Here is a 15,848-nt window from a genome sequence, read left to right on the forward strand (position 1 = left end):
AGAAAAAAGACAGTATTGCTGTCAATATAGATAACTCACAGTATGCTCTTTATGATCTCGGCTCATGATTCAATTGCCATGTATTTAGCTATTGAGCCTCAAAGTTTATGTTTATTTTACTTTTGATATATGGGTTGATTTGTTTTGTTTCTCTATTAGCCCAATGATGTGTTCTAGATTAGTTTATATGATATGTAAAATCTAGAACATTCAAGTAAGACTTGTATTGATATAAATAGCTTTGTAAATACAACATATTAAGCTTTTTACTCCGCCACAAAAAACTCTGTTCTCTCTTCATTTTCTGTCTAAAAATTCCAACAATCTGGTATCAGAGCTTCTTGATCTCAAAGGGCCAAAACCTAAAAAAACCCACATTCCTCTTCTCTTCCAATGGCTTCCAGATAATTCACTCCACCACCACCACCCATCTTTAATGGAGAAAGCTTCCATATTTGAGAGGTGAAGATGAAAACTTATCTCAAAACTTTTGATCTTTGGGATGTTGTTGAAATAGGGCAAGAACCAGCTCCGTTGAGGCCCAACCTTACGCTTGCACAAATCAAAGAGCATAGCGAACAAGTTGTTAAAAAAGATAAAGCTTTAACTTGCATTCACTCTGCTTTTATCAGATGTGATTTTTACAAGAATCATGACTCTAGAGTCACCTAAAGAAGCATGGGACAAGCTTAAGGAGGAGTTTGGTGGTAATGATAAGCCAAAAAGAATGCAGGTCCTTAAATTGAGAAGAGAGTTAAATTTAAAGGATGAAGGACTCTAAAAATATAAGAGACTATACCGATAGATTGATGAAGGTGGTTAATCAGATTAGACTACTGGGTGAAGAGCTTCCAAATAAAAAGGTTGTTGAGAAAGTACTCGTTAGTTTACCAGATAGATTTGAAGCTAAGATATATTCTTTAGAAGAATCTAGAGATATTTCTCAACTATCTTTGACCGAGCTTGTAAACTCCTTGCAAGAATTCGAGCAGAGGAGAGCCATTCGACAAGAAGAGATAACAGAGGGAGCACTTCAAGCAAAACACAACTATAAAAAGTAAGTGAGCACCGGAGGACATAAGATTTCTGGAGAAAAAAAAAGGAAAAGAGAAAAAAGAGGACAATAACAATAGGAATGGAGGAAGAAAAAGATACCATCCATGCCCTCATAACAAATAAAACTAGTCATTTAGAGAGTTATTGCTGGTGGAGACCAACGGCAAAATACATAATATGCAGTCATCTTGGTCATATAAACAAAGTTTGCAAGAACAACACAAATCAGCAAGGGTAATCAGCCCATCTTTCAGAACAGCAACATGAACAACAACAAAAGCAATCTGAAGAACAACTCTTCGTTGCCACTTATGCCATGGCCAATTCACTTGAATCATGGTTAATCGATAGCCGTTGTACTCATCATATGACTAACAATGCTAATTTGTTCAAAGAAATTGATGAAAGCCATTCATCACGAGTTAAGATTGCGAATGGTAAATTTGTTGCAGTCAAAGGAAGAGGAACTGTAGAGATATGCACGCAGCCAGGTAAAAAACTCATTCCTGATGTCTTATATGTAGGGGTGTAAATGAACCGAGCCGAGCCGAGCTTTGGAGTGTTCATGTTCGGCTCGTTTAGCGAACAAGGTGTTCATGTTCGGTTCATGTTCAGTCGAGCTTTGAACAGAGTGTTCATGTTCGGTTCGTTTAAATTTTATAGTGTTCATGTTCGGTTCGTGTTCAGCTCGTGTTCGTTCGTTTAGCCGCTAAATGAACAAGTTCGCGAACGAGCTCACGAACGAGCTCGATAAGTACTAAACGAGCTCGTTCACGAACAAGCTCGCGAACGAACTCGATAAGTACTAAACGAGCTCGTTCGTGAGCCGCTCGTTTAGCGGATAAACGAACGAACATGAACTTTTAAATGAACAAACACGAATATGAGCTGAATAAATTAAAAACAATCTAATCGAACTCGTTCATGAATATGAGTTGAATAAATTAGAAACATAATTATACAAATTAATCTAAATATGAATTCGTTCGCGAACACCTAATCGAGTTTTTAAACGAGCTTGTTCGTGAACTATATACGAGTTTGTTCACGAACTTGTTTACGAACTCTTAATCGAGCTCGTTCATGAGCTTGTTCATGAACTCTTATTCGAGCTGTTCGCGAACATAAACGAGCCGAACACCACTATGTTCATGTTCGGCTCGTTTATATTAACGAACATAAAATCAAGTTCGACCTCGGTTCGTTTAGAATACGAACGAACATGAACCGAGCTCTTATCGAGCCGAACACCGAGCTGCTCGCGAGCGGCTCGGTTACACCCCTACTTATATGTGCTAGATATAGACCAAAACTTGTTGAGTGTTGGGCAAATGCTCGAGAGAGATTATGACTTGCTTTTCCGCAGCAAGTCATGCACCATAAAGGATCCATTTGGCAAAGAGCTGATTACAGTCAAAATGCAAAAAAGGACCTTTCCAATTAAATGGGAAGATTCTGATTTACAAGCATGCTCTAGCACTCTTGATGAAACGCGTTTTTGGCACAAGAGGTTTAGCCACTTCAACTTTAACTCCTTAAAATATATGCAAAGCAAGAATTTAATTAAACATATGCCTGTTTTACATGCTGGAAAATGATGTTTGTGAAGTGTGTCAAATATGGAAAGCAATCTAAGTTGCCATTTCCCACAAATTCAGCATGGAAAGCCACTGAAAAATTGCAGCGTGTCCATACTGATATTTGTGGCTCAATGAGGACAACATCCTTGAATGGCAGTAGATACTTTTTGCTTTTTATTGATGATTTTTCAAGAATGACATGGGTGTATTTTTTGAAGCAAAAATCTGAAGTGTTTCAAGTGTTTTAGAGGTTTAAAGCTTTTATTGAAAACCATAGCGGAAGCTTAATTAAGGTGCTTAAATCAGATAACGGAACTGAGTATACTTCAGATAAGTTTAAACTGCTTTGTGAAGAAGCCGGTATTCATCATCAACTCACTGTGCCTTATTCACCTTAACAAAATGGGGTTAGTGAACGTAAAAATCGAACAGTCATGGAGATGTCCAGGTGTTTGTTATTTGAAAAGAAAATTCCCAAAACTTTTTGGGCTGAGGCTGTCAACACCTCAGTTTATTTACTGAACAGGCTGCCTACAAAAGCACTAAATGGCATGACTCTTATTGAAGCTTGGAGCAGAGTTAAAGTCTTTGGATGCATTTGCTATGCATTTGTGCCAGAAATTAAAAGAGACAAGCTAGAGAAAAAAAAGCTAAAATTGGTATCTTTATTGGCTACAGCAATGAAAGCAAAGGTTATAGAATTTTTAATTTCAAGACGAAGAAGATAATGATTTGCAGAAATGTCAAATTCAATGAAGATGCAACATGGAATTGGAAAAGAGAAGCCATTGAACCAGCAAGTCAGATTCCAATTCTTGATAATGCTCCTAATGAACAAGATGCAACCTCAAGTGATTCATCTTCAGACAGCAATACTGAAGTTCCAGTCAGAGGTACTAGATCTCTAAGTGATATTTATGAAAGAAGCAATGCTGCTGTCATGGAGCCGGATATATTTTGAAGTTGCTGTTAAGTCAAAATATTGGAGAGATGCAATGTAGGAGGAGCTGCATATGATTGGAAAAAATGAAACATGGGAACTTGTTGATAGACCAAAAGAAAATAAAGTGATTGGTGTACGATGGGTTTTCAAAACAAAATTGAACGCTGATGTTTCAGTCAATAAACACCAAGCAAGGCTGGTCGTGAAAGGCTATTCTCAACAATTTGGAATTGACTACTTCGATACCTTTGCGCCAGTAGCAAGGCTTGATACCATTAGGCTTCTAATAGCTATGTAAGCTAAAAAAGGTTGGAAAATCTTCCAACTTGATGTTAAATCAGCCTTCCTAAATGGGTATCTTCAAAAGAAAATTTACGTCGAACAGCCTCCAGGATTCATATCTCACGGGCATGAGGATAAAGTTTATCGATTGAAGAAAGCTCTTTATGGCTTAAAGCAAGCCCCAAGGGCCTGGTGCAGTAGAATTAATGATTATATATTGGAATGAGGCTTCAATAAGAGCATTAATGAACCTACTCTCTATGTGAAAAAGATTTCTAATGATTTGATGATTATATCGTTGTATGTTGACGATCTCCTAGTGGCCGCAGAGATCTGATCAGATACAACAATTTAAGGACGAGATGCAAAGCTCTTTTGAGATGACTGATCTTGGTGAAATGACTTATTTTCTTGGTATGCAGGTACAACAAACTCAACATGGAGTTTTCATGAATCAAAGTATGCTAAAGAAATATTGAAGAAATTCAACATGTCCAATTGCAAATCAGTATCAACTTCATTGACATATGGAGAAAAGTTTAGCAAAGAAGATGGAGCCAAGAAGGTTGATGAGACCTTCTATAGAAGCATAATTGGTTGCTTGATGTATTTGATAGCAACCAGACCTGATATAGTCTATGCCATAAGTCTTTTATCAAGATTTATGCTAAGTCCAAGTGAAATTCATCTTAGAGTTGCTAAAAGAGTTCGGAGATATTTAAAAGGGACATTTGATTTTGGTGTTTTCTTTAAGAAAACAACAAAACTAAAGCTAAAGGGCTACACTAGTAATGACTGGTCAAGCTCTCTTGATGACATAAGAAGCACCTCAGGCTATTTTCATTTGATTCAGGTGTATTCAGTTGGTGTTCGAGAAAACAAGACATGGTAGCACAATCCACGACTGAAGCTGAATATATTGTTGCAGCCAATTCCACTAACCAAGCAATTTGGATAAGGAAATTGTTGGTTGAATTGAATTAAAGTAAAATTGAGCCTACTACTATCCTATGTGACAACCAATCTGCAGTTGCAATTGCTAAGGACCCAATTTTTCATGGAAAGACCAAACACATCAATATTAAGTATCATTTTGTTAAAGAAGCGGAGAAAGAAGGAGAGGTTCGGCTTGTCCATTGCTATTTAAAAGTGCAGCTAGCTGATTTAATGACTAAAGCCTTGCTTAAAGGAAGATTTGAAGAGCTGAGACAACTACTTTTTGTTTCCAGCAATTCTGTCAAGAAGGAGAATTGATAGAAAAATGACAGTATTGCTGTCAATATAAATATTTTGCTTTTGATACATGGGCTGATTTGTTTTGTTTCTCTATTAGCCCAATGATGTATTCTAGATTAGTTTAGATGGTATGTAAAATCTAGAAAATTCAAGTAAGACTAGTACTGATATAAATAGCTTTGTAAATACAACATATTAAGCTTTTTACTCCACCACAAAAAACTGTTCTCTTTTCATTTTCTGTCTAAAAACTCCAATAAAATCGTTAAACACATAGTCCAGAAATATTTAACTCTGCCCACTTTATGAAGCTGCAATCTGAACCTCTGCCTATATCCATACCCAAACAGCTCGCAAACCAAACTCCACGCACCCAAAGACAATTCTTAAAAATATGATCAATCGTTTCATTAGTTCCACACCTAGAACATAACCCGTCTCCCACTTTAGTTTGGTGTAAAATAGAGCTTTTCATTGGCAGACCCAACCTCAATAATCTCCAAACAAAAGTGCTTGATCTTTGGGGGAGTCTTCATTTTTCCAAATACTGTTCCAAGCTATAGAGCAGTTAAGGGCCATTCAAAGAACTCACTTGTCTTTCATCATCTATGGCTAGAAAATAAGCTAATCTAACAAAAAATGCTCGGTTTTAGAGTAATGACAAATCAAAGAATTATTAAAGTTAGAATTTCTCCAAGCCATACTCAAAATAGTGCGAGCATCGAATTCTCTACAAGTTGCATTGATCACCTCGACATCCCAGCCAGTTCAGTCCAACTGCAACAAATCTTTCATAGTAAAATCCAAATCTACAGTTTCTTCCTTCGGGTAAGATCGGAATAGCCCATCTCAAGGTATCCAAGGGTCTTTGAACACATAAATTCTTTCTCCCTTTCCAATTTTCCAACGAATACCTTTACCCAATAGAGGAATTGCACTGTGTGTAATTTTCCAAGTGTAGCTGGAGCCCTTACTTAATTTTGCATCGAGAAAAGAAGTTCGCGAGAAATATTTAGCTTTTAGTAATCTAGCAGCTAAATAGTTCTCATCATTAACAAGTTTCTACCCTTATTTCGCAAGCATTGCGGAGTTGAAACACTCGATATTCCGAAAACCCAAACCTCCACTTTTCTTAGCCAAACATTATACTCTTTAGGTAGGTTGGGTCGCAAAACCTTGATGCATGCCCTCTTGATGCATGTTTTAATGATGCTATATGTAATATAATATATTTAAAATTTAAATAAAACAAATATGATGAAAAATATCATAATTAAATAGTGCGATTGTAAGGAGAAATGCCTAGTAAAGTATATTTATAACGCTGTAATAGTTAACTTGAAAGACGATTAACCGTTTTAAATTTTAAATTTAAATTTTAATCATAAAAATTTATATAAAATCTATTGATCGATTAATCAATCCATGTCCCGCCCTAGGGATATTAAACTCCCTATATATCACCGAGTCATTCCAATATTATAAAAAAGGTACTAAATTTTAAATCGTTAAAAAACGGTCACTAAGTTATCAAATTATTTCACTGGATGTCACTCAAGGCAAAACACACTTAACTTTTTACATTTATCCTACATGACATGTTATAATTACAAAAAAGTGTATAATTCATTATCCTTTTTTAACAAAAGGATATAACTCAGTAGCTGTTTTGTAATTTGTAATAAATTTAATGACCTTCTTTTGATACGGTGACCTCTTTGAGAAATAATTTGATAAAATAGTGATTTTTTTTAACGATTCGAATCTTAATACCCTTTATGTAATCCTTGAATAACTCAATGACCCAATAAGTTTAATATCCCCCGCCCTAGTGCATGTTGTCAGACAATAAATTTTAGATAACATCGTTCTTGCGTAGTTACAAATGCCGACAAACTATTGCCATATGAGATAGATATTTAGTTTACCACGTCATCCGTGTACTGAGCTAATTATATTATAACACGTCATTAAAATGACGGCATTATTGTAATCTCACTAATAAAAAGTATAAAAAATACTCCCTCCATTCCTTAATAATCGACGTTTTAGCCTTGTACACATAAATTAAGGAATGTAATTAATGCATATGAAATATATATTGTCCCTGCAATAACTCATATAAGCATTTATTAGCTTTGAATTGTTTCAAGAGTAACATGTACTAATAAGGGTAAAATAGAGAAAAGGATTGTTAAAGTGCGTTGATAGTAGAGAACGTCAAACAAATTGGAATAAAATTTTGTATGTAGAACGTCATTTAATAAGGAATGAAGAGAGTAACAAACAAAATTACAATTAATAATTATTTATAATTTCATCAATATAATTTAATTTTTTTAAATAAATTACTTTTTTTAAATAATATAAAAATATTTTTCCAATATAAAACATGAATTAATTTGATTTAATTTAATTTATATGAATAACATAAAAATTATAAATATGAGAGTTCGTTGAAGTAAAAAAATTAAAAATTATTTTTATATAAAATGTTTTTTTTTATAAAAAAAGACTATTAAAGATGTTCTAAATCATATAAAACTTAAATAGTCACACTTCCGACTCTTCCATTAAACGACATCTTCAATTATAATGATGCGCAAGAATAATTAATCGAACTATGAGCTGAAGGTCGAAAGGCCCGCGCTTAAATTTTTTGGCAAATACATCACTGTTGTTAATTAAAACTTGAGACCATTATTAGTCATAGAATTTAACGCAGCTGTTATGGAGTCGCCTCCCGATAAGACTGGTATTACTTTCTCCAAATTTAGACAGATGAGTGATCTGATTCTAAATATATAATCCTAAAAAGTAACCACATTTCTTCTGCCTTCTCTCGTCCTTCTTCTTATATCCTCTTGTTATCATTATATATTATAATAAAATTGTTATACTAAAAAAATAAAGAGAGAATAATAAAAAAATGGCCAATTATGATAGTCTTTTATACTAAACACGTTTTTATATGGTCAAATTACAATCACTAATGTTATATTTACATTTATAGTAGAATTCTCAAAATTATTACATCCACCACCTACTTCACCATTAGCTGACACATGGCAAATTAAAAAAGACAAATTTGTTTATTCTCTCACAATTAATTTCGTCCTCTTTATTCATCTCAATCTCACTATTTCTTCCGTCTTTTACATTATTATCTTTAATAAAATTAAAACAAAAATCCTGGGCCGAAAAAGTTCTCAATGCAATATATTACGAAGCAATTAACAAATAAATTAATTTTGTTGACAAATTATTAATGAACTTAGTAATTACGATTAATTGATCTTTTTTTGATATTTTACTTTCTCAATTTATAAACTAATTATCCTCTTAATTGCTAATTTATTCTCTTAACTTATAAGTTATTTTTTCAAAACGGAATTAAATGTCGTAATTGCTCTCTGCAATTAATTTAATGCAAAGTGACTCTTCTTGTTTTTCGTTGGTGTCCATATCTTACGCTTTCACAAATTGAATTAGAAAAATCAATAACACGAGTCTCTTTTTAAGAGAGAAATTTTTTAACTTTTCTTCTAATAGAAATGAAGCTCATTAATCTTACAACTGGATTGGTTCCTAATTTGAATGTCTCAGCAGCACACTTCCTGCTTTTTGTTTGTATAACAACATAAACAAAGCCTTGATTTTTTTTATCAGAAGATAGAAATTTATACTATGTTAATTGTTAACAGAAATTAGCGGAGTTAGCTTGTATTTTTAAAATTGAGAAAATTACACCAAATCATCCAAAAACTCAAAAGTTTGTATAAATCACCCAACTTTTTTTTTTTTTGCAAAAATCCCTCAATTTTAAAAGATTCTTTTCATCCCTACCTTTTAATAGTTGTGATTACTATTTTATCCCTATGGTGTATTTTACCTATTGTGTTTTCATTACACCTAATAATTTCTCCTCATTTTACATAAACCGGCCAATTCTAACCGAATCACCACCGGTCAGACCGTTATTAGCCGGCCAACAGTCGGACCACCGCGGTCAACGCCGGTCAACGGCCGGACCACCGCGGTCAACGCCGATCAACGGCCGGACCACCGCGGTCAACGGCCGGACCACCGCGGTCAACGCCGGTCAACGGCCGGACCACCGCGGTCAACGGTCAGACCAATGCTGGTGAACGCCGATCGGACCACCAATGGTTGGTGGTCTGACCATTTTTAATGGTTGGACCAATACTTGTTTAATAATTAAAAATTAAATAAAACATAATATTGGGGTTAAGGGAATTTGAACCCTTGACCTCTTACAAGAATGACCAAGTGCTTTGCCATTAAGGCAAAGACTTATTGCTATAAACATTTGCTCTATAATGTATATATATATTATATACATCTGATTATAAATTTATTAGAATGAAATTATTTTTATAGTATAAATTAAATATAAACTAAAAATCAGTTTAAATTAAAGTTACTATTAAATAAGTCTAATTTAATTTATTTAATAAATATTTACACAGTAAAAATATAAATATACATATATTTATATTTTACACTCTTTATTAATACATGAGTAAGACTAGTAAGATATTTCACTTGTTAAAATTAAAAAATATAATGGTTTGTTGGTCAAATCCGAGGTGGTCGTGGTCGGATACGTGGTGGTGGGACCCGCCATGGTGGGCAAAAATTCAATATAAACCTAATAACGATTTAATGTCAACTCAATGACAACTTAATGTTAACTTTATTATTTATACTATTAAAAATAATTTATAAAATGACAAATAAAGTAATAGTAATTTAAAAGCAAACTATCTAAAATTTTATTGACATGAGTCGAAAGTAAATTTAAAATAAATGAACTGAATATAAACTTAATATGAACTCAATGTCAACTTAATATAAACTCAAAGTAAACTTAATATAAATTTATGTCAACTTAATGTAAATTTAATGTTCACTAAATATCAACTCAAAGTAAATATTTTGATAAATAATTATAAATTTTAAATGAATTTTTTTTTATTATAATAGTAAAATTATTTTTTTATAATTCATACTTTTAAAAATAAACTAATTGTAGAATGAAAGTATATTATTTAAGATTTTTCGCAATGATTTATGTAAATTTAATGTCAACTCAACGTCGAATCAATGTAAACTCAATGATGACTCAGTGTCAACCCAATATAAACCTAATGTCAACTCAACGTCGAATCAATGTAAACTCAATGATGACTCAATGTCAACTTAATATAAACTTAATATAAACTTAATATGAACTCAATGTCAACTCAATATAAACTCAAAGTAAACTTAATGTGAACTTAATATAAATTTATGTCAACTTAATGTAAATTTAATGTTCACTAAATATCAACTCAAAGTAAATATTTTGATAAATAATTATAAATTTTAAATGAAATTATTTTTTATTATAATAGTAAAATTATTTTTTTATAATTCATACTTTTAAAAATAAACTAATTGTATATTGAAAGTAAATTATTTAAGATTTTTTGCAACTATTTTTGTAAATTAATGTCAACTTAACGTCAAATCAATGTAAATTCAATGATGATTCAGTGTCCACCCAATATAAATATAATGTCAACTCAACGTCGAATCAATGTAAACTCAATGATGACTCAATGTCAACTCAATATAAACCTAATATCAACTAAATGTAAACTTAATATAAATTAAATTTAATATCAACTCAATGTCGACTCAATGTCAAGTGAATGTAAATCTAATATCAACTCAATGTAAAATTGATGTAAACTACATGTCAATTCAAAGTAAATGTTTTAGTAAATTATTATAATTTTAAAAATTAACTTAATATTAACTCAACGTCGACTTAATATCAACTTAATGACGACTCAATGTCAACTCAATGTAAACGTAATGTCAATTCAATGTAATCCTAATGTCAACTCAGTGTAAATATCATGTCAATGCAATGCAAACCTAATGTCAACTCAATATAAATTTAATGTCAATCTGAAAAAGTAAATTATTTTAATTTTGAAATGTAACTTAATATCAACTCAATGTAAACTCAATGTGAACCTAATGTCAACTCGATGTGAACCTAATGTCAACTCAATGTAAACTTGATGAAGGTTACATGTCAATTTGAAGCAATTTTTTTAGTAATTTATTATAATTTTAAAAACTAACTTAATATCAACTAAATTAACTTATATAATTTATTTTGAGTTTATATCGAGTTGACATTAAGTTAATTGTGTTTCTAATACATTAATTTATAAATTTATTTTAACTTAATTTACTTTAAGTTAATATTTAATTTACACTAGTATTAATTTAATTAGAATAAATTAATTTAAATTTTAACAAGCGTAATATTTTATTAGTATTTTATAATAATATATTATTTATAATCAACCATTTTAATATGTTTATATTTAGTTTAAATGCTTTCTTATACATTATTAAAGAGTATATGTATATATATAAAAGAGTAAATAAAGACAACAAACATGTCTTGCCTTGATGGTTAGACACATGGACAAAGAATGAGAGGTCATGGGTTCTATTCCTACTAACAGCAAATTTATATTTTATTTAATTCTTTTAAAATATCACCACTATAGTTGATTGCCCGTTGACCGGCGTTTACCGCGGTGGTCCGGCCGGTCGGACCGAAAATTGGTCGGTGGCGGTTGGTTAGTTTGTCTAACCAAATCCACATTTGCCACGTGTCATCATTTGATTGATTCAAACATAGACCAATGAAATGTTGACAAATATCAAGGACAATATTGTCTCATTTTTTTTTATTTTGGGTTATGAGGGATTTTTGTAAACTTTTTATTTTTTTTGAGAGATTTTTGCCAAAATCAAAATGGTGAGGGAAAAGTGAAACACCATAGCATTTTTAGGGGATTTGTGTAAAAAACCCTTTAAAATTTAGATCAGATAAACCACGGCCTGAAAAAGTACGTTGTTCGAACCCCCGACCTCAAGCGCAATAGCAGGACTTGGCCATTGGGCCAAGCCTTCACATGCAGACAAAGTCTTGTTCATAAGGCTCGATATACAACAAAACTTTTTACTCGGCAAGATAATAGTACAATGATTCAAACATGCAATTTGCCCCTTCAACTTATAAGCAATGCGTAATTAATATTAAATTAATTTTGTGAGCAAATTAATCACAAATTTGTTGTTTATGAGCAATTAATTCCATCTTGACAATTTACTCCATCAACTAGTGAGCTAATTGTTATATAAATTGGCAATTTGCTCCCTCAACTTATAAACTAATTTGTCCAAATGGGATGAATTGCTCATAATTTATCAAGTTCGCGACAAATTTGTCCAAAAAGTAACTTATATATTAATTATTCATTGCATAGAAGTTAAGAGGGTAAATTATCACTTAAATTTTCAAACATGTGCACTCACTTTCCATAGTTTATTTTTTGGGTAATTGTGGAGAGAGAATCAAATGAAGAACTATAATATTAAAAATGACTTTATAAAAATAATAATAAACTAAACATATATTGAAAAATTAGTTGTTATAATTTATTATCAGCCTCATAGGAATCTCACATCAACTTTGAATTATTTGTATACACAATCGATTATTATTATTTATTTAGTTTACTTTAATATACTTTAAGCAAAAAAATATTAAATTAATTAAAATTTATATTAAATTATATGTGTTCTTATTAAACAATTATTAAGAAGGTAATAAATATATAGAATAAACTTTTTATAAATGAAAGGCCAAATAACCAAAAAGGCCAAACTTTTCGTGATTTTTTCATAAAAGTTCAAACCTTTCAATTTTATCCAATTTGTCCAGAAATCGATTATTTGATTTCAATTTTGTCCAACCCTCAATTGGATTTCAATTTTGCCTCCGTGGCGCCTACGTGGCGCTGAAAAGACATGCCACTATGGCAAATCATAGGTAAAAAGTGTATTTCAGTTCTTAGATTTTTTTAAAAGAACATTTACGCCCTCAAACTTTATTTTTTTTCAACTTAATTTTTTAAATAATTACCAATTTTATATTTAACATTTTTTTTTACAAAATTTCACCCTCTTCTTCATTTAATTATCTATAAATAAAATAAAATTATAAATTAAACTAAATTAAATATTCCGCTCTCGCCGTCCGATAGAACTTTTTTTTCCGACAATTTTTTTAATCAAAATACTCAACCAAAAAACGCCACTCACCGCCACACCATTTTCAGGCCACTCGTTCAAAAAGAAAATTAATAATTAATTTTTTTTTACATTTGATGTAATATTATTTTACAATTTTTTCATCAACTCCGACACACCACCGCCGTTTTCCGACATTTACACCTACCGTCACCAAGGCCGGATTTTTTTTCCAACCGTTATTCTTCCATTAATGGAAGAACAACAGCCTGTTCTTCTAATGGAAGAGCAGCTGCTGCTTTTCCAAATGGAAGAACAACAGCTGCTCTTCCAAATGGAAGAACATATCTGTTCTTCCAATGGAAGAATGGTGGCCGGAAAAAATATTCCGGCCTCGGCGGCGGCGGGTAGAAATGGCCTGAAAATATTTTTATAAATTTTTAAAATTTAATTAAATTAGATTAAAATATTTTTTATTTTAATAATTTTTTTAAATTTGGGTCGAAATTTCTTTTCTATCGAGATTGCAGAGGTGGTGTCCGGTAAGTTTGGGGTGGCGTATGGGTGAGTGTTGATTGGGTTAGAAATTTTATAAAAAAAATTGTCATAAAAAAAGTTCCATCGAACGGCGGAGACGGAATATTTAATTTGTTTTAATTTATAATTTTATTTATTTATAGATATTTAAATGAAGAAGAGGGTAAAAATGTATAAAAAAAATCTTAAATATGAAATTAGTAAGTATTTTAAAAATTAAGTTGAAAAAATTTAAAATTTGAGGATATAAAGGTTCTTTTAAAAAAAGTTAAGAACTTAAATGAATTTTTTATCGATAGGTTAATGTCAAAAAAATTATGGGTTAATGTCAAAAAAAATCGCGAACTTTACACGTTTTTTCATTTTAATCACGCAGTTTAAATTTTCTCATTTTTATGCACGAACTACCATTTTTTTTCAAATTCATGCACGGCGCTGAGGTGACACTTATTCATTGGTGTAAAATGACCTCCACCTCAGCGAATTACACCAATGGAGTCGTGACACCTCAGCACCGTGCATAAATTTGAGAAAAAGTGGTAGTTCGTGCATGAAAATGAGAAAATTTAAACTACATGATTTAAATGAGAAAACGTGTAAAGTTGGTGAACTTTTATGTCATTGACCCTAAAATTATAAATCAAAAAGTAACTTTCATGTGTTATTAAAAATAACTTATTTAAATACTATCTAAAATACACTACTTTAACTATTAATGCTAATACAAATATTCAGTGCTAATAGAATCCTAAACTAATTAACACTTATGATATGCAACATTGAAAAAAGAATACTGTAAAATAACTACAGAAAAATTGCTAAATTTTAATGGATAATTTTATATTAAATTATCATCTTTACAATTTTTTTTATTTTAATAACAATTTTTAAAAGATGTCATATAAAATTTCCATCTTTCAATATTTTTAAATCTATGACTAGTTTAAAATTCAGCGTTATTTTGCTGGTTAGGGTAATGAAAAATAATGTGACAGAAAACTACTATAAGAGTTAATTACATATTAAATCACCACCTTTATATAATTGTTTTCTCATTTTTAAAACAATCTTTTAGAAAAATTTCAAATGTATCACATATTTTCATGCTTTGAATTTAAACAGATTATAGATTTGAGAAAATATAAAAGATGATGACATTATATGAAAACTTTTAAAAATATCGATTTAATAATAGAATTAGCCAATTTTAAAAGAACCTGTATATTATTTATCAAAGCAATTAATCAAGGGAGAAACAGTATTTAGGATAGAGTCATTCTGTCAATATAAATATCAATTTGTGTTTCCATCTGCGACATGAGAAGCCCTTATAGCTCAGTGGTAGAGCGTCAGTCTTGTAAACTGAAGGTCCGTAGTTCGATCCTGCGTGAGGGCATTTTTTCAACATTACTTTTCATTTATAACTACCGATCCTCTTTTTGCTAATCAATCAAAAAATATTTCTATTTCAAACATATGAAATCATCATCTTAACTTAGAGGTGTCAGGTGTGCATTGGACTATTTATAAGCAAAAATAACTGAAATCAAAATTAATTTTTTATAATCGAACTAAAACCGAATAAGATTGAAACCGAACCGTAAATAAACCAATACAATATTTTTGTTCAGTGTTATTCGGTTAACAGAATAACCCAAATTTTCACAATGGCAAATTCTATAGTTCTAGATTTTCATTTCTTTGGTTCTTGACTTGATTCTTCTCTGAGTTAAAACTTTTTACAGTTGGTGCTTCCTTTGTTTATACTAATAACTCCTTAAAATTTCAATAAGTTGATTAATAAAACCAAAAAAATTAATTTGAACTGGAACAATAGAACCATAAAACCAAAAAATTGAACTGGAACAATAAAACCAAAAGATCAATATTCAAACCCACCGAACCGTCAAGTTTGTTTTTATATGAAAAACACAAATAATTTCTTACAATCTCAATCAGTTTTGAATATAAAAATGTTTGGCTTTAATATAATATAAAAATTATAGAATTCGGATCAGTTTTGTACATAAAAACATTTAGTTAAGTTTTTCATTTGAGCACAATAAAAAAAAAAGCAAATTACTCTA

General features: G+C 31.0%; 1 non-coding gene across 1 annotated transcript; it reads left to right on the forward strand.

Annotated features, from left to right (window-relative positions):
• The first annotated feature begins 15,085 nt into the window (after nucleotides 1-15,085).
• On the forward strand, nucleotides 15,086-15,157 carry TRNAT-UGU (transfer RNA threonine (anticodon UGU)). Its single transcript has one exon. It is a non-coding gene; the product is annotated as a tRNA-Thr (tRNA).
• Nucleotides 15,158-15,848: the final 691 nt, after the last annotated feature.

This window comes from Mercurialis annua, linkage group LG1-X, assembly GCF_937616625.2.
Source record: "Mercurialis annua linkage group LG1-X, ddMerAnnu1.2, whole genome shotgun sequence".
NCBI classification, from domain to species: Eukaryota; Viridiplantae; Streptophyta; class Magnoliopsida; order Malpighiales; family Euphorbiaceae; genus Mercurialis; species Mercurialis annua.